We start from the raw sequence: 18094 nt of genomic DNA on the forward strand, positions 1-18094 counted from the left end.
CACTCAAGAGTCTTCTCTGGCACCACAATTCAAAACATCAATTCTTCGGCACTCAACAGCTTCCTTATGGTTCAGTTCTCACATCTGGACTTGTCTATTGGAGCAACCATAGCTCTGACTATACAAAAATTTGTCAGCAAAGTGACGGCTCTGCATTTTAATATGTTGTCTAGGTTTGTTATGGGTTTTCCTGGTGGATCAGATGGTAAGGATTCCACCTGCCATGCAGGGGAGGCAGATTTGATCCCTGGATTGGAAAGATCCCCTGGAGAAAGGAATAGCTACACACTCTAGTATTGTTGCCTGGGAAATCCCATGGACAGAGGCCTGGCAGGATACAGTCCATGGGGTCATGAAGAGTTGGGCATGACCAAGCGACTAAACACGCAACCACACCTAAATTTTTCATAGCTTTCCTTCCAAGGAGCAAGCATCTTTTAATTTCACGGCTGCAGACACTGTCTGCAGCAGCTGACAATTCAGCTCAGACTATTTTTTCCCAGCTAATAAATCCATTCTCCTGCTTGCCCTACAAAAAGTGAGAAGGTTGGCAGGACCTCTTTCCTGTGGCACAAACTATGATGAACGAATCCAGTTGTGCAGATGAAAGCATTCCTCCTTGAGGGACCCAGACCAGGCCCTGCAGGCATCATCCAGCTGCTGGGCTTTCTGCCTCTGACCTCTGCCTTTCATGGTGTGATGCTGAGCCCTAGGCTGGCCCTTTGGCTGATGTCCTCTTGGCTAATCTCTGCCCATCTACACTAATGCCCACAATGGAGACAATTTGTAAACAAACAAACAAAAAGCAAACCTAAAGCCATCTTTGCTAAGTGGGTGTCAGCGGGACTCAACGTGTGGTTACAGTCTTCTCTGCCATGATATTCAAATCTCCGTGTACCAGGCTTGGGGCTTTGCTCTAAGTGCTTTCTATACACTGCCCCGTCTACACTCCCCACAGCCCTGGAAGAGGACACTGGGTTGCTCTTGTCTCCATGGATAGACAAAGAAACTGAAGCTCAGGGAGACCCAGTGGTTTTGTCATATGGGATCAAGATCAAATATCTGGTAAGTGGCAGGTTGGCCTGACTCCAGAGAAGGTGCCCTGTGGTCTCTGATGTCCAACTGCCCACAGTTATGGGGTCAGCTGGACCATAAAGGAGTCTAAGCCTTGGAGAGCTGATGCTTCCAAACTGTGGTGCTGGAGAAGGCTCTTGAGTGTCCCTTGGGCTGCAAGGAGATCAAACCAGTCAATCCTAAAGGAAATTAACCCTGAGTATTCTCTGGAAGTACTAATGTTGAAGCTGAAACTCCAATACTTTGGCCACCTGATGCAAAGAGCTGACTCATTTAAAAAGACCCTGATGCTGGGAAAGATTGAAGGCAGGAGAAGGGGGCAAAGAAGATGAGGTGTTGGATGGCAACACTGATTCAATGGAGATCAGTTTGTGCAAACTCTGGGAGGTAGTGGAGGATAGGGAAGCCTGGTTTGCTGTTGTTCACGGGGTTGCAAAGAGTCGGACATGAAGTAGTGACTGAATGACAGCAAATGGTGTCAGGCATGAATAGAAGGAAAGGAAATCAGAAACCAGAGAAAGTGTATGTGATGGTTAATTTTGAAAAAAAAATTATTTTACATTGGAGTATGGTTCATTTATAGTGTTCTGTTAGTTTCAAGTTTGGGAGAAGGCAATGGCACCCCACTCCAGTACTGTTGCCTGGAAAATCCCATGGATGGAGGAGCCTGGTAGGCTGCAGTCCATGGGGTCGCTAAGAGTCGGACACAACTGAGCGACTTCACTTTCACTTTCATGCATTGGAGAAGGAAATGGCAACCCACTCCAGTGTTCTTGCCTGGAGAATCCCAGGGACGGGGGAGCCTGGTGGGCTGCAGTCCATGGGGTCGCACAGAGTCGGACACGACTGAAGCGACTTAGCAGCAGCAGCAGTTTCAAGTTTACAGCAAAGTGATTCACTTATATATATAAGTGTATCTATTCTTTTCATATTCTTTTCTCATTTAGGTTATTACTGAATACTGAGCAGAGTGTCCTGTGCTATACAGTAAGTCCTTGTTGGTCTATTTTAAATATAGAAATGTGGACTTGTCAGTCCTAAACTCCCAATCTGTCCATCTTCCCAATTCCCAACCCTCCTCCTTGGTAACCATTAGTTCATTCTCTAAGTCTGTAAGTCTCTATCTGTTCTGTAAATAAGTTCATTTGTATCATTCTTTTTAGGTTCTACAAGTAAGTGATATCATAGGATATTTGTCTTTCTCTGTCTGACTTTTGTGACAGCAAATTTTATGTGTCACTTTGACCAGCCCTTGGGGAGCCTTGATATTTGGTTAAACATTTTCTAGGTGTGTCCAAGTTTCTGGGTAAGATTAGTATTTGAATCTGCAGACCGAGTAAAGCAGGTTGCCCTCCCAGGCATGGGTGAGCATCAGCCAGTCCACTGAAGGCCCGAGTACCATGAAAGGCTCTCTCTGCCTCACTGTCTTTGAACTGGGACATTGGTCTTCTATATTCAGTGGAAACAGTGGCTGACTATTTTTCTGGGCTCCAAAATCACTGCAGATGGTGATTGCAGCCATGAAATTAAAAGACGCTTACTCCTTGGAAGAAAAGTTATACCAACCTAGACAGCATATTAAAAAGCAGAGACATTACGTTGTCAACAAAGGTCCACCTAGTCAAGGCTATGGTTTTTCCAGTGGTCATGTATGGATGTGAGAGTTGGACTATAAAGAAAGCTGAGTGCTGAAGAATTGATGCTTTTGAACTGTGGTGTTGGAGAAGACTCTTGAAAATCCCTGGGACTGCAAGGAGATCCAACCAGTCCATCTTAAAGGAGATCAGTCCTGGGTGTTCATTGGAAGGACTGATGTTGAAGCTGAAACTCCAATACTTTGACCACCTGATGCAAAGAGTTGACTCATTTAAAAAGACCCTGATGCTGGGAAAGATTGAGGGCAGGAGGAGAAGGGGACGATAGAGGATGAGATGGTTGGATGGCATCACCAACTCAATGGACATGGGTTTGGACTCATGGAGTTGGTGATGGACAGGGAGACCTGGCATGCTGCAATTCATGGGGTCACAAAGAGTCAGACACGACTGAGTGACTGAATGGAACTGAACTCACCACTCAGCCTGGACCTGTACTGCCAGCTTTCCTGTGTCTGAACTTCTCACCTTCTCCGCTGCATGAGCCAGCTGCGTGCAACCTCTCTCTTCTCTCCCTTCCCACATCTTCCCCTCTCTCTCCATATACATCCTGTACTTTCTGTTTCTGTGAGGAACCATGATGAATACAGCACATTGGTTTTCTGTTGCTCCATGAAAAGATTACCAGAAACTTAGTGGTTCAAACAACACATGCCTGCCAACTTGTGACGGCCAGGAGGCCAGACAGAGCTGTGTCCTCTAACTGAGGGCCTCAGAAGATGGCGGTACAGGTGTCATTGTGGCCACACATAAGGTCCAAGAGCAGAAGGACCCACCTCCAAACTCACGTAATTGTTGGCAGAATTCAGATCTCTGTGTCTGGGGACCCCAGTGCCTCGGTTTCATTCTGGGTGTTGGCAAGAGATTGTTCTCAGCTTCTAGAGGCTACCGTCAGTCTTTGCTACATGCGTGTGCATGCATGCAATATCTCTTGAGTCATATCCATCTCTATATGACCCCATGGACTGTAGCCCACCAGGCTCATCTGTCCATGGGATTCTCCAGGCAAAAATACTCAAGTACAAGTGGGTTCTCATGCCCTCCTCCAGGGGTTCTTCCTGAATGAGGGATGGAATCCAAGTACAAGCACATCTCCTGCATTGGTAGGTGGGTTCTTTACCACTGAGCTATTCGTGGCCGCCAGCTTTATCCAAACCAGCAAGACAGAGAATTCTGCAGCAGATGGACACAACAGTCTTATGTCCCACCATCATGAAAGTGACATCCCTTACGTTTGCCTTATTATAGTGATTAAAAGAAAGTCACAGGTCCTGTCTACACTCAAGAGGAAGGTTTGCAGAAGGGTGGGAACACCAGGAGGCGAGAAGTAACAGGGACCACAGTCGATACAGAAGTTATGGGTGACTGCCTTTGCTGTGGGAGATAGCCATTTGTCTCCAGGCTGGAGCTCTGACAAGGAGTAAGATACAGATCAAAGGTGACTGGCAGTCTGCGAGGAAGACAGACTGATTTTAAGACTTAAATGTAGAGTGAAATTTCAGTTATTGGAGTCCTACTATATGCCAGGCACTGCTTGAAAAGTTCACGTGTATGAGCTCATTCAATTCCCATAACTCCTTTAAAAATGCAGTAAAATGCTTCTAAGGTAGGGGTTCTTACTGGCTTGTTTTACAGATAAGGCATTAGGGGCAGAGAGGTGAAGTCACCTGCCCAGGGTCACACAGCTCATGAGCACTGGAGCCAAGATGGGGACCCAGGTGGTCTGACTCCAGCAATGGAGGAGCCTCCTCAACTCAGCTGCTGAATTCCTTAGGCTAAGAAAGCCTCCTTCTCCCTGGAGTGTGCAGCCGTTTTTTGAAAAGCACAGGCTGGGGAAGAAAAGCTGGCTCCAGCTGGAGTAGAGCAGAAATGGGGTAGACAGTGGGGCGGGGCAAAGAGGGCACAATGAAAGGAAATGAAGATGCATTTAAAATTTCCAAGACAGGTTTCCAGTGATGAAACGTGTTCTGATGGGAGACAGCAAAGAAGCAGTTAGAAAATGACTGTCTCCAGTTCAATCAGAAAATTCAGAAATTATGAAGAAGCTGCCTTTGCACTTAACACCGATCTGCTATCAGAAAGTAACTTATCTGTAAATAAGCAAGAGAGAGAGTATTTCCTTCAACAGCAGTAAAACTGCTAAAAGTTTTACTGGCAAAGACAGCCTGCAGGAGGTGTGTAACTCTTGTCTTCCTGTCCATGATGGGCCTTCTCACATCCCTGGGCAAGCAGGTCAGTGATTACCGGAGTGAATTATGGTCACTGCCAAAGGATGACATTAGCTAGAATCCTGCTTCCTGCCACCATGATGGAAACTCTCCAGGTACATCAAAGAATTATGGATGAAGGTGCTTTTATAGCCTTTAAGAAACAAGATATGCAGCTCAGAATCAGCGCACTGTGTTCTCTGCCCAGGCTCCTCTGGGCTTTGGTGACCCAGGCTGTGCATGGCCAAGTAAATGCCGAGAGGTCTCCTGTTCCTTGAGATTTAGAAGCACAGGCTTTGACTTAGACCTATATGCACTCAGACAGCATTCCACTTGACAAGCTCCGTGGCTGTGGACACAACCCTGGATTTCTCCAAGCCTCAGTTTCCTCATCTGTCAGATGGAACTCATAGTGAGAGGACAATAAAGTTGTAGTGAGGGGGAAGTGAGATAATATCCGTTAGGCACCTAAAACAGTGCTCCATCTCTGCCTGCTCCGTAAACGGCAGCCAGCTGCTGCAGAACGCACCAAGCATCTCAGCTTCACGTCGCATAGGAAATGGGGTATCTAACTCACACTTACAAATTAAGTTGGGGAAGATTTTTGGAGGCAGATATTGTTTGTTGAGTCTTCCCTGGTGACTCAGATGGTAAAGAATCTGCCTGCAATGCAGGAGACACAGGAGACATGGGTTTGATCCCTGAGTCAGGAAGATCCCCTAGAGAAGGGCATGGTAACCCCTTCTAGTATTCTTGTCTGGAGAATCCCATGGACAGAGGAGCCTACAGTCTATGGGGTCGCAGAGGGTCAGGTATGACTGAACAATGAACAGAGAGATCGTCTGTTGATGAGAGGTATATAGATTCGATGTTATCCCAAGTATATCACTAAGCTGTTGTAGATGCTAGTAGGGCTGACTGCAAGGGAAATTTTCTATGTCCTTTCGACATAGTGTGGTCAATAACGTAGACTAATTGAAATCCATTGAGAGATGAAAGATACAGACCAGCAAGAACCAGACCAAAGAGGACAGTGCAGACCCACGCCTCTGCGGCAGCCAGCCCAGCAAGCCAATTTCTGCAGCAATTGGTGCAGAACGGTCAGGACTTGGTCAATGACTGCCAATTTCTCTGTTTTTTGGTGTGTGTTTTTTTTTTAACCCCCACATCCACCTCATAACCAACAGAAAAAGTCAAATATGCTCTCAAATCAGATAAGATGCCCCCATTCTAGTTAGCCTCCCTCCAGCTTTTGCAGACCAGCAGCCCCCGAGAGGGGCACACCTGAAGCTTCCCCCTTTCAACTAAACAGCCTTTGTGCTCTTCTGTCTTTAAGCCTCTGCCAGAGGTGAGTGATGGAGACTGAGCCTCTTGCTATGGCAAGCTGTGAAGAACAGCAGGTTTGTTGCAACTTGTCTCATCTATTTGTCTCCATAAATAGGTATGACTGAGGTGGCCAACTTAATAGTAAAGCTATACTTAATAGTTAAGCTTTACTTAATAGTAAAGCTTCCCAGGAACTCCACAATATTGGTTGACAGTAAATATCCATTAGCTTAAGATTTTTTCAATGTCTTTCTTTTAAAAAAGACACTATTATTCACTTACTGTAAATTTAAAAATCAGACATTTAGAAAATGTCTGCAAAAAAAAACCCTCCTAAAAGCAAAAAATATATATTTTTAACCCTAAACTACCACCCATCAGTAATCTCTCAACATTTTCAGACATCCGTGTGATGAGGATGGGAGCACAGACACACATGCATGCGTGAGTATTTTTATATAAATGTGGTAAGAGCATGCTGAGCTGCTTCAGTTGTGTCCATCTCTTTGCAACCCTATGAACTGTAACCATCAGGGTGCCTCTGTCCATGGGGTTCTCCAGGCAAGAAAACTGGAGTGGGTTGCTATGCCCTCCTCCAGGGGATCTTTCCAACCCAGGGATCAAACCCTTGTCTCTTATGTCCCCTGCACTGGCAGGTGGATTCTTTACCACTCGCACCACCTGGGAAGTCCATAAATGTAGTTACACAGTTCAGATTCTGAAATCTGTTTAATCAATTCACAACAGGCATGGGTAGCTTTCTATGTCTGTCAATGTTGAAATATACCATTGCGTTAAGGTCTGCCTTGTATACAACTGCACGCATGTATCGCAACTTAAGTCATCCTCTAGTACTGGCGAATTGATCACTCAGTATTGTGTTGATAGGGAAAATGCTGCAATATATACTTCTGTACATTTGGCCAATTGCTTGTAATGATGAAGCTCTAGAAGCGATAAAACTGATAAACAGGTAGACACATTTAAAATGTCAACATCTGCCGCTAAAGTGGCCTCTGAAAAAGTCACATCCCTTTTGGAACACTGGATATTGCTATCTTTTTCAATTTTGGGAATATGGTAGATAAAAATCAATATCATATTGTTTAAATTTACATTTTTTCATTTTTCATCATGGGTAAGAATAAACATTTATCTTTCATCTATCTATCAATCTACCTACCTACTTACATACATATACACGTTTGGAATTTTTTTAATGAATTGCCCTTTTATGTACTTGGCCCATTTTTCAATTTGATGTCATTTCTTATTGATTTTAAAACTTACTTATGTAACAAGCTATTAAACATTTGTGTCATATTTTGTAATTATATTTTTCTTTTATTTGTATTTATTAGCTTGCAAATATCTTTAGTTTTTATCCTTCAATTTTTCTGGCTATTAGGTCATGGGAAAGAAAGTGTTTCTGTTCCAAGATAATAAAAGGTTTTAAGACTTTATTTAAGTCTTTGATCCAGGACATCATCTCTTGCTGAGTTAGATTATATCCTCAAGTGTATTTACATAAAGGTACATCAGCCCTCTTTGCATATTTAGAATGTCCTTCAGCTGACTTCTAATGTAAATAACAGCTTATTGAGTATACCATTTTGAGGTTAGCATTTCTTTTTCTGTCAAAATTTTGTAGACATTCGATTGCTTCATTTTTCATTGGAATCTTATGTTATTGAGAAACCTGTCTTTAATTTTTTTTTTTTTTTTTGCTTGTGAGTCACCTGTTTCTTCTTATTGAATATTTGTAAAATTCTTTAAGCTTCTTTAACAGTTCAGTTTGAAAGTTTAAAGTTCAGTAATCTTACCAGGATAAATCTCAGTATTTATCATTCTCTATTCATTGTCTAGGTACATTGTCATGGTACTTCCTTGAATGCTCTCTTCTCTTAAAGTTTCATTATCATTTAATTCTACTTGCTTATTTTCAAATTCACAGAACTCAATATCCATATCGAATATCCAGCGTCTATCACATTTGGATCACTACCTTACTCTGAATTCCCTGGAACACACAACATGGGCAAAACCTCACAGCTGCCCTCTGTTTGGAGTGGAAGCCCAGGACAGCAAGGATGACGGGGGATTGTGAGCGGAGCAAAGAGGGAGGAACAGCAAACTCAAGCTTGTGCCGTCATCACACAGCGCCGCCGGCATCCTGTGGCTCCAGGCACCGCTGGTCTCAGGACACGTCACTGGAGAAGGGGAGGGGTGCAAGGCCCCTGTCCGCCGAGTCTGTGGCCCCACTGGTCTGCTTGCTCCTTCCCATCAAAGCTTTTCCCCAGGAATACTCCCTTTTCTGCACTGCTGGTCTGTGTTGTTCAGCCCCTCTCCCCAACCCTGCCAAGGCAGCTGCCAGGGAAACCAGGTGCCCTGTCCCAGCGTGGATGCTTCACCTAAGCCTGTAAGTGGGGAGAGCGGGAGCCCCTCCAGATTCTGGGGGGGGTGGGGTTGGATGCAGATGCAGACAGCCAGTGACAGGAGGGGACACGGCCAAGGGTGGGCCTGGGGCGGGCCTGGGGCCGGGGGCATGTTGGCTGCGCACCGGTGCGCCTGCCGCCTCTGGTCTGGGAAGTCTGACCCCACGTGTGCAGCCCAGACACTGGGGAACTCAGCCGCTGGGCCCAGCGTGACCGTGGTCTCGGCCCTTCTGTTGCTTTGCTTCCATATTTACCTGCAGCTTTTCATTCCTACCCTGAATGTCACTAGCTTGGCTTCTGTAGTGTTGATTCTGGTAACTGCAGCATCGAAAATATTTCTAATTTCTGCAATCAGACTGTGTTTATCTTCAGGCCAACAGACCCATGTTAACCTCTTTCTTTTCTCTCCTTTCACTTTTCATCTTTTGTCCTGTTTTACTCTCTAAGGAGATGAAGAAAATTATCTAATTTGTTTGATTTCCAAAAATGACTGCTTTGGGATATTTGCTCTCGTTCTCTTTCCTTTCTCTTGTTAAAAAAAAATAAAATTTTGGACTTCCCTGGTGGTCTAGTGGTTGGGACTTCACCTTCCAAGGCAAGGGGTGCTGGTTCATTCCCTGGTCAGAGAGCTGGGATCTTACGTACCTTGTGGCCAAAAGGCCAAGGCACAGAGTGGAAACAAAGTTGTAGCAAATTCAATGAAGACTAAAAAAAAAACAACTTTACAATAAATAAATAAAATAATATTTTAAAAATATTTGAAATTTAAATATTTTAAAAATTCAAATAATATTTAAGATAATCACTTCAAACAAAATAATTGTACATTTTGAGTGCTTACCATGGCAAATATTTTGTTAAGCACTTAGCATAAGTTACCTTGTAATCCTCACAACTGCAAGGTGACATCCATAGTATTATCTCAAAGAGGCATAGTGAGATTAATTAAACTGCCCAAGGTGACAGAGCGAAAACCTAGAGAAGCCAAGGCTTAAACCAGCTGTGCCTGACTCCAAAGCCTGTTTTCATTTACTGAGTGCTTTCTACGTATGATGTTAGCTACACCTTCCCAAATAGGCCACATATTGCCTTTTTAACCTTGTTCTGTTTGTCAATTAGCGGCAGAACCTCAGCCGGGCGATTGCGCTGCATGTGGTCAACTTCCTCCTCTGTGACACCGCATGAGTCGTGTTCTCTCCAGCTCAGAGCGACCTGCCTCTCTTTCACCATATTCTGCACTGCAGTCCCTAATCTGGACTCTGATTTGGGTTGCTACTCATCCAAGATTGAAATAGCGAGGCTGCACTCTTAGCTCCTCTTCTGCTAAAAAGAACTCTTGAAAACTGGGCTCAAATGCCGCATTGTCCCCATAAAATTTTTTCAATTAGGCAGGGGAATGCAATGAACCACCAGTTACTAGAAGCAGGAAAAAAAAAACAACTAGAATTTTGCCTTCCAGAGACTGAAGGGTGGAACACAGCTTTGGGGTAGATGGTTTCTTTGTTGTAGAAAGAGCCACATCAGGAAATCCTCTTGACCACCACATGTAGGTCAAGTACTTACTCTGTGTCCTTAGCAGAGCTCCAGACTCCAGCAAAAATGCAAACCTTGGGTGAGACCAGGGTGAGACGGGCTGTCTCAGTAATCTAAAATGCTGTCCTGTTGTAGGGGGTACAGGCGGGAAATGTGTGTTTACAGCTCTGCAGGTTAAAATAAAAAATGCAAAATTCTTTTCATTGGCAGCTTCCTCGGGTTTTCCAGAGATGAAATCTGAGGATGCTAGGCGTGTGGGTAGGGACAGAGCTGGTGAAATGGGTTCTCCATTAGGGACCACAAGATGCCTGATTTTTAACCACCAAGCCCAGTATCTGGACTTTGTTTTCAGAAAGCAAGGAGATGTTATGAAGTGACTTGGTCATGATGTTCTTATATTTTCTCTAGATTTGGGTAGTGACCCAGAGAACTGCTGAGCTCTTCCTCACCCACCTCTTTGTCTGGGAACCAAACGGGAAGACTTCACTTCGGAGATGTACACTCTTTACCACCTGTGGTCCCCTGGGGCTCTGCCCCTCTTCCTCCTGGACCAGTCAGCATATGAAGTCCCCTCCACAGGATGGGCTGCAAGCATGAGTACCTGAAGCCCAGACTTTTACTAAACTTGCCTGGAAGGAAAATTCCCTTTCTTCCATGGTCTTGGGCTGTGAGAACAGGTCCTGTTGGCAGCCACTTTTCCATGTTAGGAGTGGACATTTAAAATTTTTAAAACTAAAAAACAAAATTTTTTGGACACACTATGAGACATGTGGAATCTTAGCTTCCCAACCCAGTGATCACACCCACACCCTCTGCATTGGAAGCATGGAGTCTTAATCACTGGACTGCCAGGAAAGTCCCAGGAGGGGACTTCAAATGGTAGTGGGTGATACAGGGACATGGGAACAAAGCCCAGAGGAAAGGAGGAGACCCCAGAGTTTATAATGTGGGTGCTAAGTCACTTTAGTCACTTTGACCCTTCGTGACCCCATAGACTGTAGCCCACCAAACTCCCCTGTCCATGGCATTCTCCAGGCAAGAATACTGGAGTGGGTCACCATACCCTCCTCCAGGGGACCTTCCCGACCCAGGGATCAAACCCATGTCTCATGTTTCCTGCATTGACAGGCGGGTTCTTTACTACTAGCGCCGCCTGAGAAGCCCGAGTTTATAATGCCTGAAGTCATATCCACCCAACACTCTTCTCGATGCGAGCCAGTAAAATTCCCTTTCACTTCAACAGCTTTAGCTTAGCTTCCTGCTGCTGGCAAACTTTCTACCATACCCTGGGCACCTCTGCAGCTTGGAGTGAGAACTTCATTGTTCTCTATTTCTGCTGAAGTCAGATGTCAGCCCTCCTTCCAAGGTCTTGGTTTCTACTAAATAACTTTGATGTTCTCTAATAACTTGGCCACAGTATTTCATTTGCCCAAGGAACCTGCCTTGGGGTGTTGTTTCACTACAAATCTTACATAAAGCTTTCAACAACCAAAATTAATATATTTTCTTCTTGGGCTTCTCCAGTGGCTCAGTGGTAAAGAGTCTGCCTGCAGTGCAGGAGATGCAGAGACTTGGGTTCAATCCTTGGGTCGGGAAGATCCCCTGGAGAAGGAAATGCCAACCCACTCCAGCGTTCTTGTCTGAAAAATCCCATGGAGAGAGGAGCTGGGCGGGCTACAGTGCGTGGGGTCACAAGAGTCGGACACGACTGAGCGACTAAACAACGATAAATCCTCCTCTTAGGTTGGAGACTTCCGTCCCTTGGCTGCAAAGCAAAGGCTAATAAACTCCAAGTGCAAGAATGGGTCTAAGAAGGCTCTGAATCACCCTTCATCTCAAATGTGCACTCAGCTTCTGCCTGGTATAAATTGGGAGCAGTGAGGAATAATAAAGGCGGTGGAATCTTCTGTGATAAACTCCTGCCAAAGAGCATGAAAGACGGTGACATAACAGACGAGCAGGAGAAGGAGGAGGAGGAGACGTTTACAATTTTTTGTCTTATTTTGTGGGTATAACCATAAAAAAGTAATGTCTTCCATTTGGATCAGGCTGTTACTGTTTTATTTCTTGAGGAGAGTTCACTTACAATATCTGAATTGACGTGGGTAGAAAGGATATTGCAATTTCCATTTCACAGTTGATGAAACTGAGATCCTTAGGAATAAGCCAAGGACATATAACTAATTAGAAATCTGTACTTTGTTTGTTTTAACCTTTCAAAAAATTATTTATTTTTCATTAGTCGTCAACTTATTGACGTAAAATTTATGTATGATAAACTGGATTCATTAACTCTATAGTTATCTGACAAACATATACATCTGTGTAAACTCCACCCCAATTAGATATAGACCTTTAAGTATTCAACAAAAATCTCTTGACCCTTTTCACTCTTTCCTTGAAGACCCTTCCCCTTCAGCCCTCCTAGCTTGGGTACTTTTTAAAAAATTTATTTATTTTTAATTGGAAGGTAATTGCTTTACAAATATTATGTTGGTTTCTGCCTTACGTCAACATGAATCAGTCACAGGCATACCTATGTATGCCTATACCTATACCTCTCGATGTTTTAAACTTTTTATTTTGTGTTGGGATATAGCTGATTAACCATGCTGTGATAGTTTCAGGTAAACAGCAAAGGGACTCAGCCATGCATATACATGTATCCATTCTCCTCGAAGCTACCTTCCCATCCAGGCTGCCACATGACACTGAGCAGAGTTCCCTGTGCTATACAGTAGGTCCTGGTTGGTTTTATCAACACACAGAGCAGTGGGTACACGTCCATCCTGAATTCCCTAACCGTCCCTTCCCCACCCTCACAACCACCAGCTCCTTCTCTAAGTCTGTGAGTCTGTTCTGTAAGATCAATTGTATCAAGCAATCTGTACTTTTTGAGTAGTCAATTCTGTGGCTTCTCATCATAAGCACTGTCTGTTTCTGAATTTGCAGATGACATTAACCTTTTATATTTCAAGCAGAGCATGTACGAACTTGCCACCGAGAACATGGAATCTCTTGTTCGGGATCCCAGAAATTTCTAATTTGTAGAAGGACTTCCAAAGGGCCAGATGTATGTGTTACGCTTTCATTGGTAATTCCTAAAATTAACTACTTTCAAAGGCTACATTCAGTGTTTTAGAAGAACTTTTGGAAGATTTAAATCCTTATCCATGCCTCTTTAAGGTGTTTCATACCTCTTTAAGGTTACCATTTCAGAGGCAGCACATTGTATCAGGTAGAAGGGACAGATATTTGCAAGATGACAGGTGAAGTACAACGGTACTTTAATTGACAAATAGAAACAGCTATGACTTTGCAAATAGAGTGTAGGTGGGAGGATCTCCCTGGGCTCCTGGCCTCAGATCAATGAGCAAACTTGTGTGGGATTGGGATGGAGGCGCCCTGGGTTCCATCTCTTCTCTGTCAGCATCCTGGGCTCTGTCTCGTAGACCTAGGGGCAGTCACAGCTCACCATGGACTCATTGGCAGCCTCGGGCACACTGCTGTTTTCTCTAGCCTTTAGTTTCCTATTTGGCAAAATGTCCTTAGCAACAGAAACTATTTTGCAAGTTTTTTTTTTCAATATTTATGTTATTGAGCTATAGTCTTTTAAATTAATTTTCCTTGGAGTATACTTGACTTACAATGTTGTCTTAGTTTCTGCTGTACAGCAAAGTTAATCAGTTATTTTCTTGTTTAGCAGCTAAGTTGTGTTCAACTCTTTTGCTACTCCATGGACTGTAGCCCAGCAGGCTCCTCTGTCAATAGGATTTCCCAGGCAAGAATACTGGGGTGGGTTGCCATTTCCTTCTCCAGGGCATCTTCCCCACCCAGTAATCGAACCTGAGTCTCCTGCATTGGCAGGCGGATTCTTTTCCACTGAGTCACCACCCACTCTTTTCTAGACTCTATTTCTGTATAGGTCATTACAGAGTCTTGAGGAGAGTTCTCTATGCTATACGGCAGGGTCTTGTTATCTATTTTATATATTTCTTGCTAAGTCCCTTCCGTCATGTGTGATTCTTTGCAACGCTATGGTCTGTAGCCCACTAGGCTCCTCTGTCCATGGGATTCTCCAGGCAAGAATACTGGAGTGGGTTGCCATGCCCTCCTCCAGGGGATCTTCCTGACCCAGGGATTATGTCACCTGCACTGACAGGCGGGTTCTTTATGACTAGCGCCACCTGGGAATCTATTTTATACATAGTACTGTGTATAATGGGCTTCCCTGGTGGCTCAGACAGTAAAGTGTCTGTCTGCAATGCAGGAGACCGAGGTTCAATCCCTGGGTTGGGAAGATTCCCCTGGAGAAGGAAATGGCAGCCCACTCCAGTATTCTTGCCTGGAAAATCCCATGGACTGCAGAGCCTGGTAGGCTACAGTCTGTGGGGTCGCAAAGAGTCAGACACGACTGAGCGACTTCACTTCACTTCACTTCACTTCACTGTGTATACTACTGGGAGTAATATACCGTGTGTGTGCCTGTTCTTGGTCACTCAGTCGTGTCCAGTTCTTTGCGACCGCACAGGCTGTAGCCCACCAGGGTCCTCTGTCCATGGGATTCTCCAGGCAAGAATACTGGAGTGGGGTGCCATCACCTTCTAGTCAATCCCAATTTCCCAGTTTATCCTTCACCATTTTCTACCTTGGTAACCATAAATTTGTTGTCTACATCTGTGACTCTATTTCTGTTTTGTGAACAAGTTCATTGAAACTCTTTTCTTAGATTCCATACGTAAGTGATAACACATGATATTTGTCTTTCTCTGACTGACTTTACTCAGTATAACCATCTCTTTGTCCCCTCATGTCATTGCAATTGGCACTGTTTTCGCTTTTTTGTGACTGATATTCCATTGTGTACATGTACCCCATCTTCTTTATCCATTCCTCTGTTGATGGACATCGCTGCTGCTTCCTTGTTGTGGCTATTAGGAAAAGTGCTACAGTGTTCTTTGGAAGGAATGATGCTAAAGCTGAAACTCCAGTACTCTGGCCCCCTCATGCAAAGAGTTGACTCATTGGAAAAGACTCTGATGCTGGGAGGGATTGGGGGCAGGAGGAGAAGGGGACGACAGAGGATGAGATGGCTGGATGGCATCACAGACTCGATGGGCGTGAGGCTGGGTGAACTCTGGGAGATGGTGATGGACAGGGAGGCCTGGCGTGCTGCGATTCATGGGGTCGCAAGGAGTCAAACATGACCGAGTGACTGATCTGATCTGAACTGACAGTGTATATTGGGTATGTGTATCTTTTGGAATTATATTTTTCTCCAGATATATGCCCAGGAGTAGGATTTCTGGATCATATAGTAGTTTTATTTTTGTCTTTTAAGGAACTTCCATACTGTTCTCCATAGTGGCTGTACCTATTGCATTCCCACCAACGATGTGGGAGGGTTCCCTTTTCTCCACACCCTCTCCAGCATTTATTGTTCATAGATTTTTTAATGATGGCCTTTCTGACTGGTTTGAGGTGATGCCTCATTATAGTTTTGATTTGGATTTCTTTAATAATTAGTGATGCTGAGCATCTTTTCATGTGCCTCTTGGGCATTGGGCTGGTAAAAAATCTGCTTGAGATGTGGAAGACCTGCGTTCCATCCCTGGGTTGGAAAAATCCCCTGGAGAAGGGAAAGGCTACCCACTCTGGTATTCTGGCCTGGAGAATTCCATGGACTGTACAGTCCATGGGATCGCAGAGAGTCGAACACGACTGAGCAACTTTCACTTTCACTTTGGGCATTTACTGAAGTATAGTTGATTTAGATTGCTGTGTTAATTTCTGCTGTACAGCAAAGTGATTCAGGTATACCTATATACATACTTTATAATATTCTTTTCTATTGTGGTTTATCATAGGATGTTGAATATAGTTCTCTGTGCTATACAGTAAAATTTTGTTGTTTATCCGTTCTATATGAAAACCTTACATCTGCTCATCCCAACCTCCCATGGCGGCAAGACATATAAAAACTCAGTATGAGGCCCAAGACCCAGTCAGTACTCAGCAAATGTTGTCACTTTTGGCGTCATCTTAGCCCAGCACCAGTGACATCAGCATCATTGCTGTGGTCCTTGTCATCAGGCTGGTTGGGTCTGTCTTTCGGGAAATCCATCTGGCTATCTTCCTGTGGTCTACCACAACTTGGTAGATCAAGGAGTCTGTGGCTTTGCTTGTCTGCCCATGATGGACATGCCTCAAGCCTCGCACACAGGAGTCAGAATAAAATATCTTAAGAGATATAAATTTTCTAATTTATTTTCTGTTGAAGGATAATTGCTTTACATAATTTTGTTGTTTTCTGTCCAAACTCAACATGAATCAGCCATTAGTGTACATATATCCCCTCCCTTTTGAACCTCCCATCCCTCCCCCTCTCAGTTGATACAGAGCCCCTGTTTGAGTTTCCTGAGCCAGACAGTAAATTCCCATTGGCTATCTATTTTACATACGGTAATGTAAGTTTCCATGTTACTCTCTCTCTCCATACATCTTCATAAGAGATATACATTTTTACACTAATGTTTTGTCTCATGTCATTGCAAGCCAAGTGACTCAGTTGTTCTACAAACACTTGACTTACAAATTTGTGGGTCGTGTGGGTGTTTTCCATTTTATAGCTCTAATCCTAAGTGGCTGGAAATCGGCCTCCATGGCGATCTGTAGGGATGGCTCTGTTTTTCTTTCACTCTGCTCCTCACAGGGCTCTAACCCTGCACTGCGCAGCCCGGGGGAAACTTCAGGACTCTATTTTGCTTGGAGCTAAATCTGAAATCTTCCTTTTGCCCTGGATCTGCTGACTCATGCCTCTGTGTTATGATCAACTGTATTTTTCAAAGAAAAACAGCTATGCCTTAGAAAATCCCTTTGGATTAAGAGAACCCCCTCCAGCTGAGTATTTTCACTAAGAAAATACTGGTGCAAAGTGCTACTGAAAACTTTTGAATCTCCAAGATATGTGACTTAGTGAAAGAAAAGAAAGCCTTCCCCCCACGGTGGAATGATCTGAGACAGATGGAACAAAACAGGTTAAAAATCAAGAGTAATAGATTTAAAAAATCTATTTTGCTCTTCTCTCCCTCCTCTTCTCCATAGTAAGCCACTCAAAAGAAGAAAAGTAATTATAAAAGTTAGACTATATATTTTGAAAACTCATAAGCTTTTAGAATTCTTATAGTGGCATGGCTGTGCGGGATTTCTATTTACTTTGGGCTACAAATTTTCTATGCTTAAGTTATATGCACAATATTCTTTTTCCACATTTAGTTGTAGGATGGTACTCTAGTTTGCAGAAAATATTTACAGCTAGAAAAAGAAGTATATATTACACAATAGTTAATGCAAAATTCTGTTGACACTTACAGCAATTCTTTGTGAGTATAAAGTCCAATTTCTAACTTTCGTGAAACTGCAGACACAACCCTCTGAGGGAGGCGGTGGTTTTTGTTTTTGGTTGTTCTGTAATTGGTTTTGGGATTTGAAGCAAGAGAAGCCACTAATACAAACACTGAAACAATAATTCTGGTTTCTTGGGATATAGGCATAATCGTGTAACAAGATTTTCATATTATTTGGGACCAGGAAAAACATTTGGCTTATTGCATGACAATCAGATCCTTGGTGAAGTAAGACACATGATTACCTACTAATATACTAGGATCTGTCATGACCTTCTTCTACTGTATATAATAGGATTCAAAGAAGAAGGAGGAAGAGATGGAGAAAGAGAAGATGAACCCAGTCCTCAAGCAGTTGCCACCAAGTAGGAGGCTTGTTGAAACATTGCATGAGCAGGTAAACCAGTGCAGAAAGCAATGTGATGAATCGCCCTTGGTTGTCTCTATGTTCCACAAAA

At 43.7% G+C, this 18094-nt stretch overlaps 1 long non-coding RNA gene across 2 annotated transcripts; it reads left to right on the forward strand.

Moving 5' to 3' along the window:
* The first annotated feature begins 8435 nt into the window (after nucleotides 1-8435).
* On the forward strand, nucleotides 8436-12274 carry LOC123331412. Of its 2 annotated transcripts, XR_006548041.1 has the most exons (3): nucleotides 8436-8681; nucleotides 10639-11176; nucleotides 11974-12274. It is a non-coding gene; the product is annotated as an uncharacterized LOC123331412 (long non-coding RNA). The 2 variants fall into 2 exon arrangements; XR_006548040.1 differs by lacking the exon at nucleotides 10639-11176.
* The last annotated feature ends 5820 nt before the right edge of the window (nucleotides 12275-18094 follow it).

Source organism: Bubalus bubalis, chromosome 23, assembly GCF_019923935.1.
Source record: "Bubalus bubalis isolate 160015118507 breed Murrah chromosome 23, NDDB_SH_1, whole genome shotgun sequence".
NCBI classification, from domain to species: domain Eukaryota; kingdom Metazoa; phylum Chordata; class Mammalia; order Artiodactyla; family Bovidae; genus Bubalus; species Bubalus bubalis.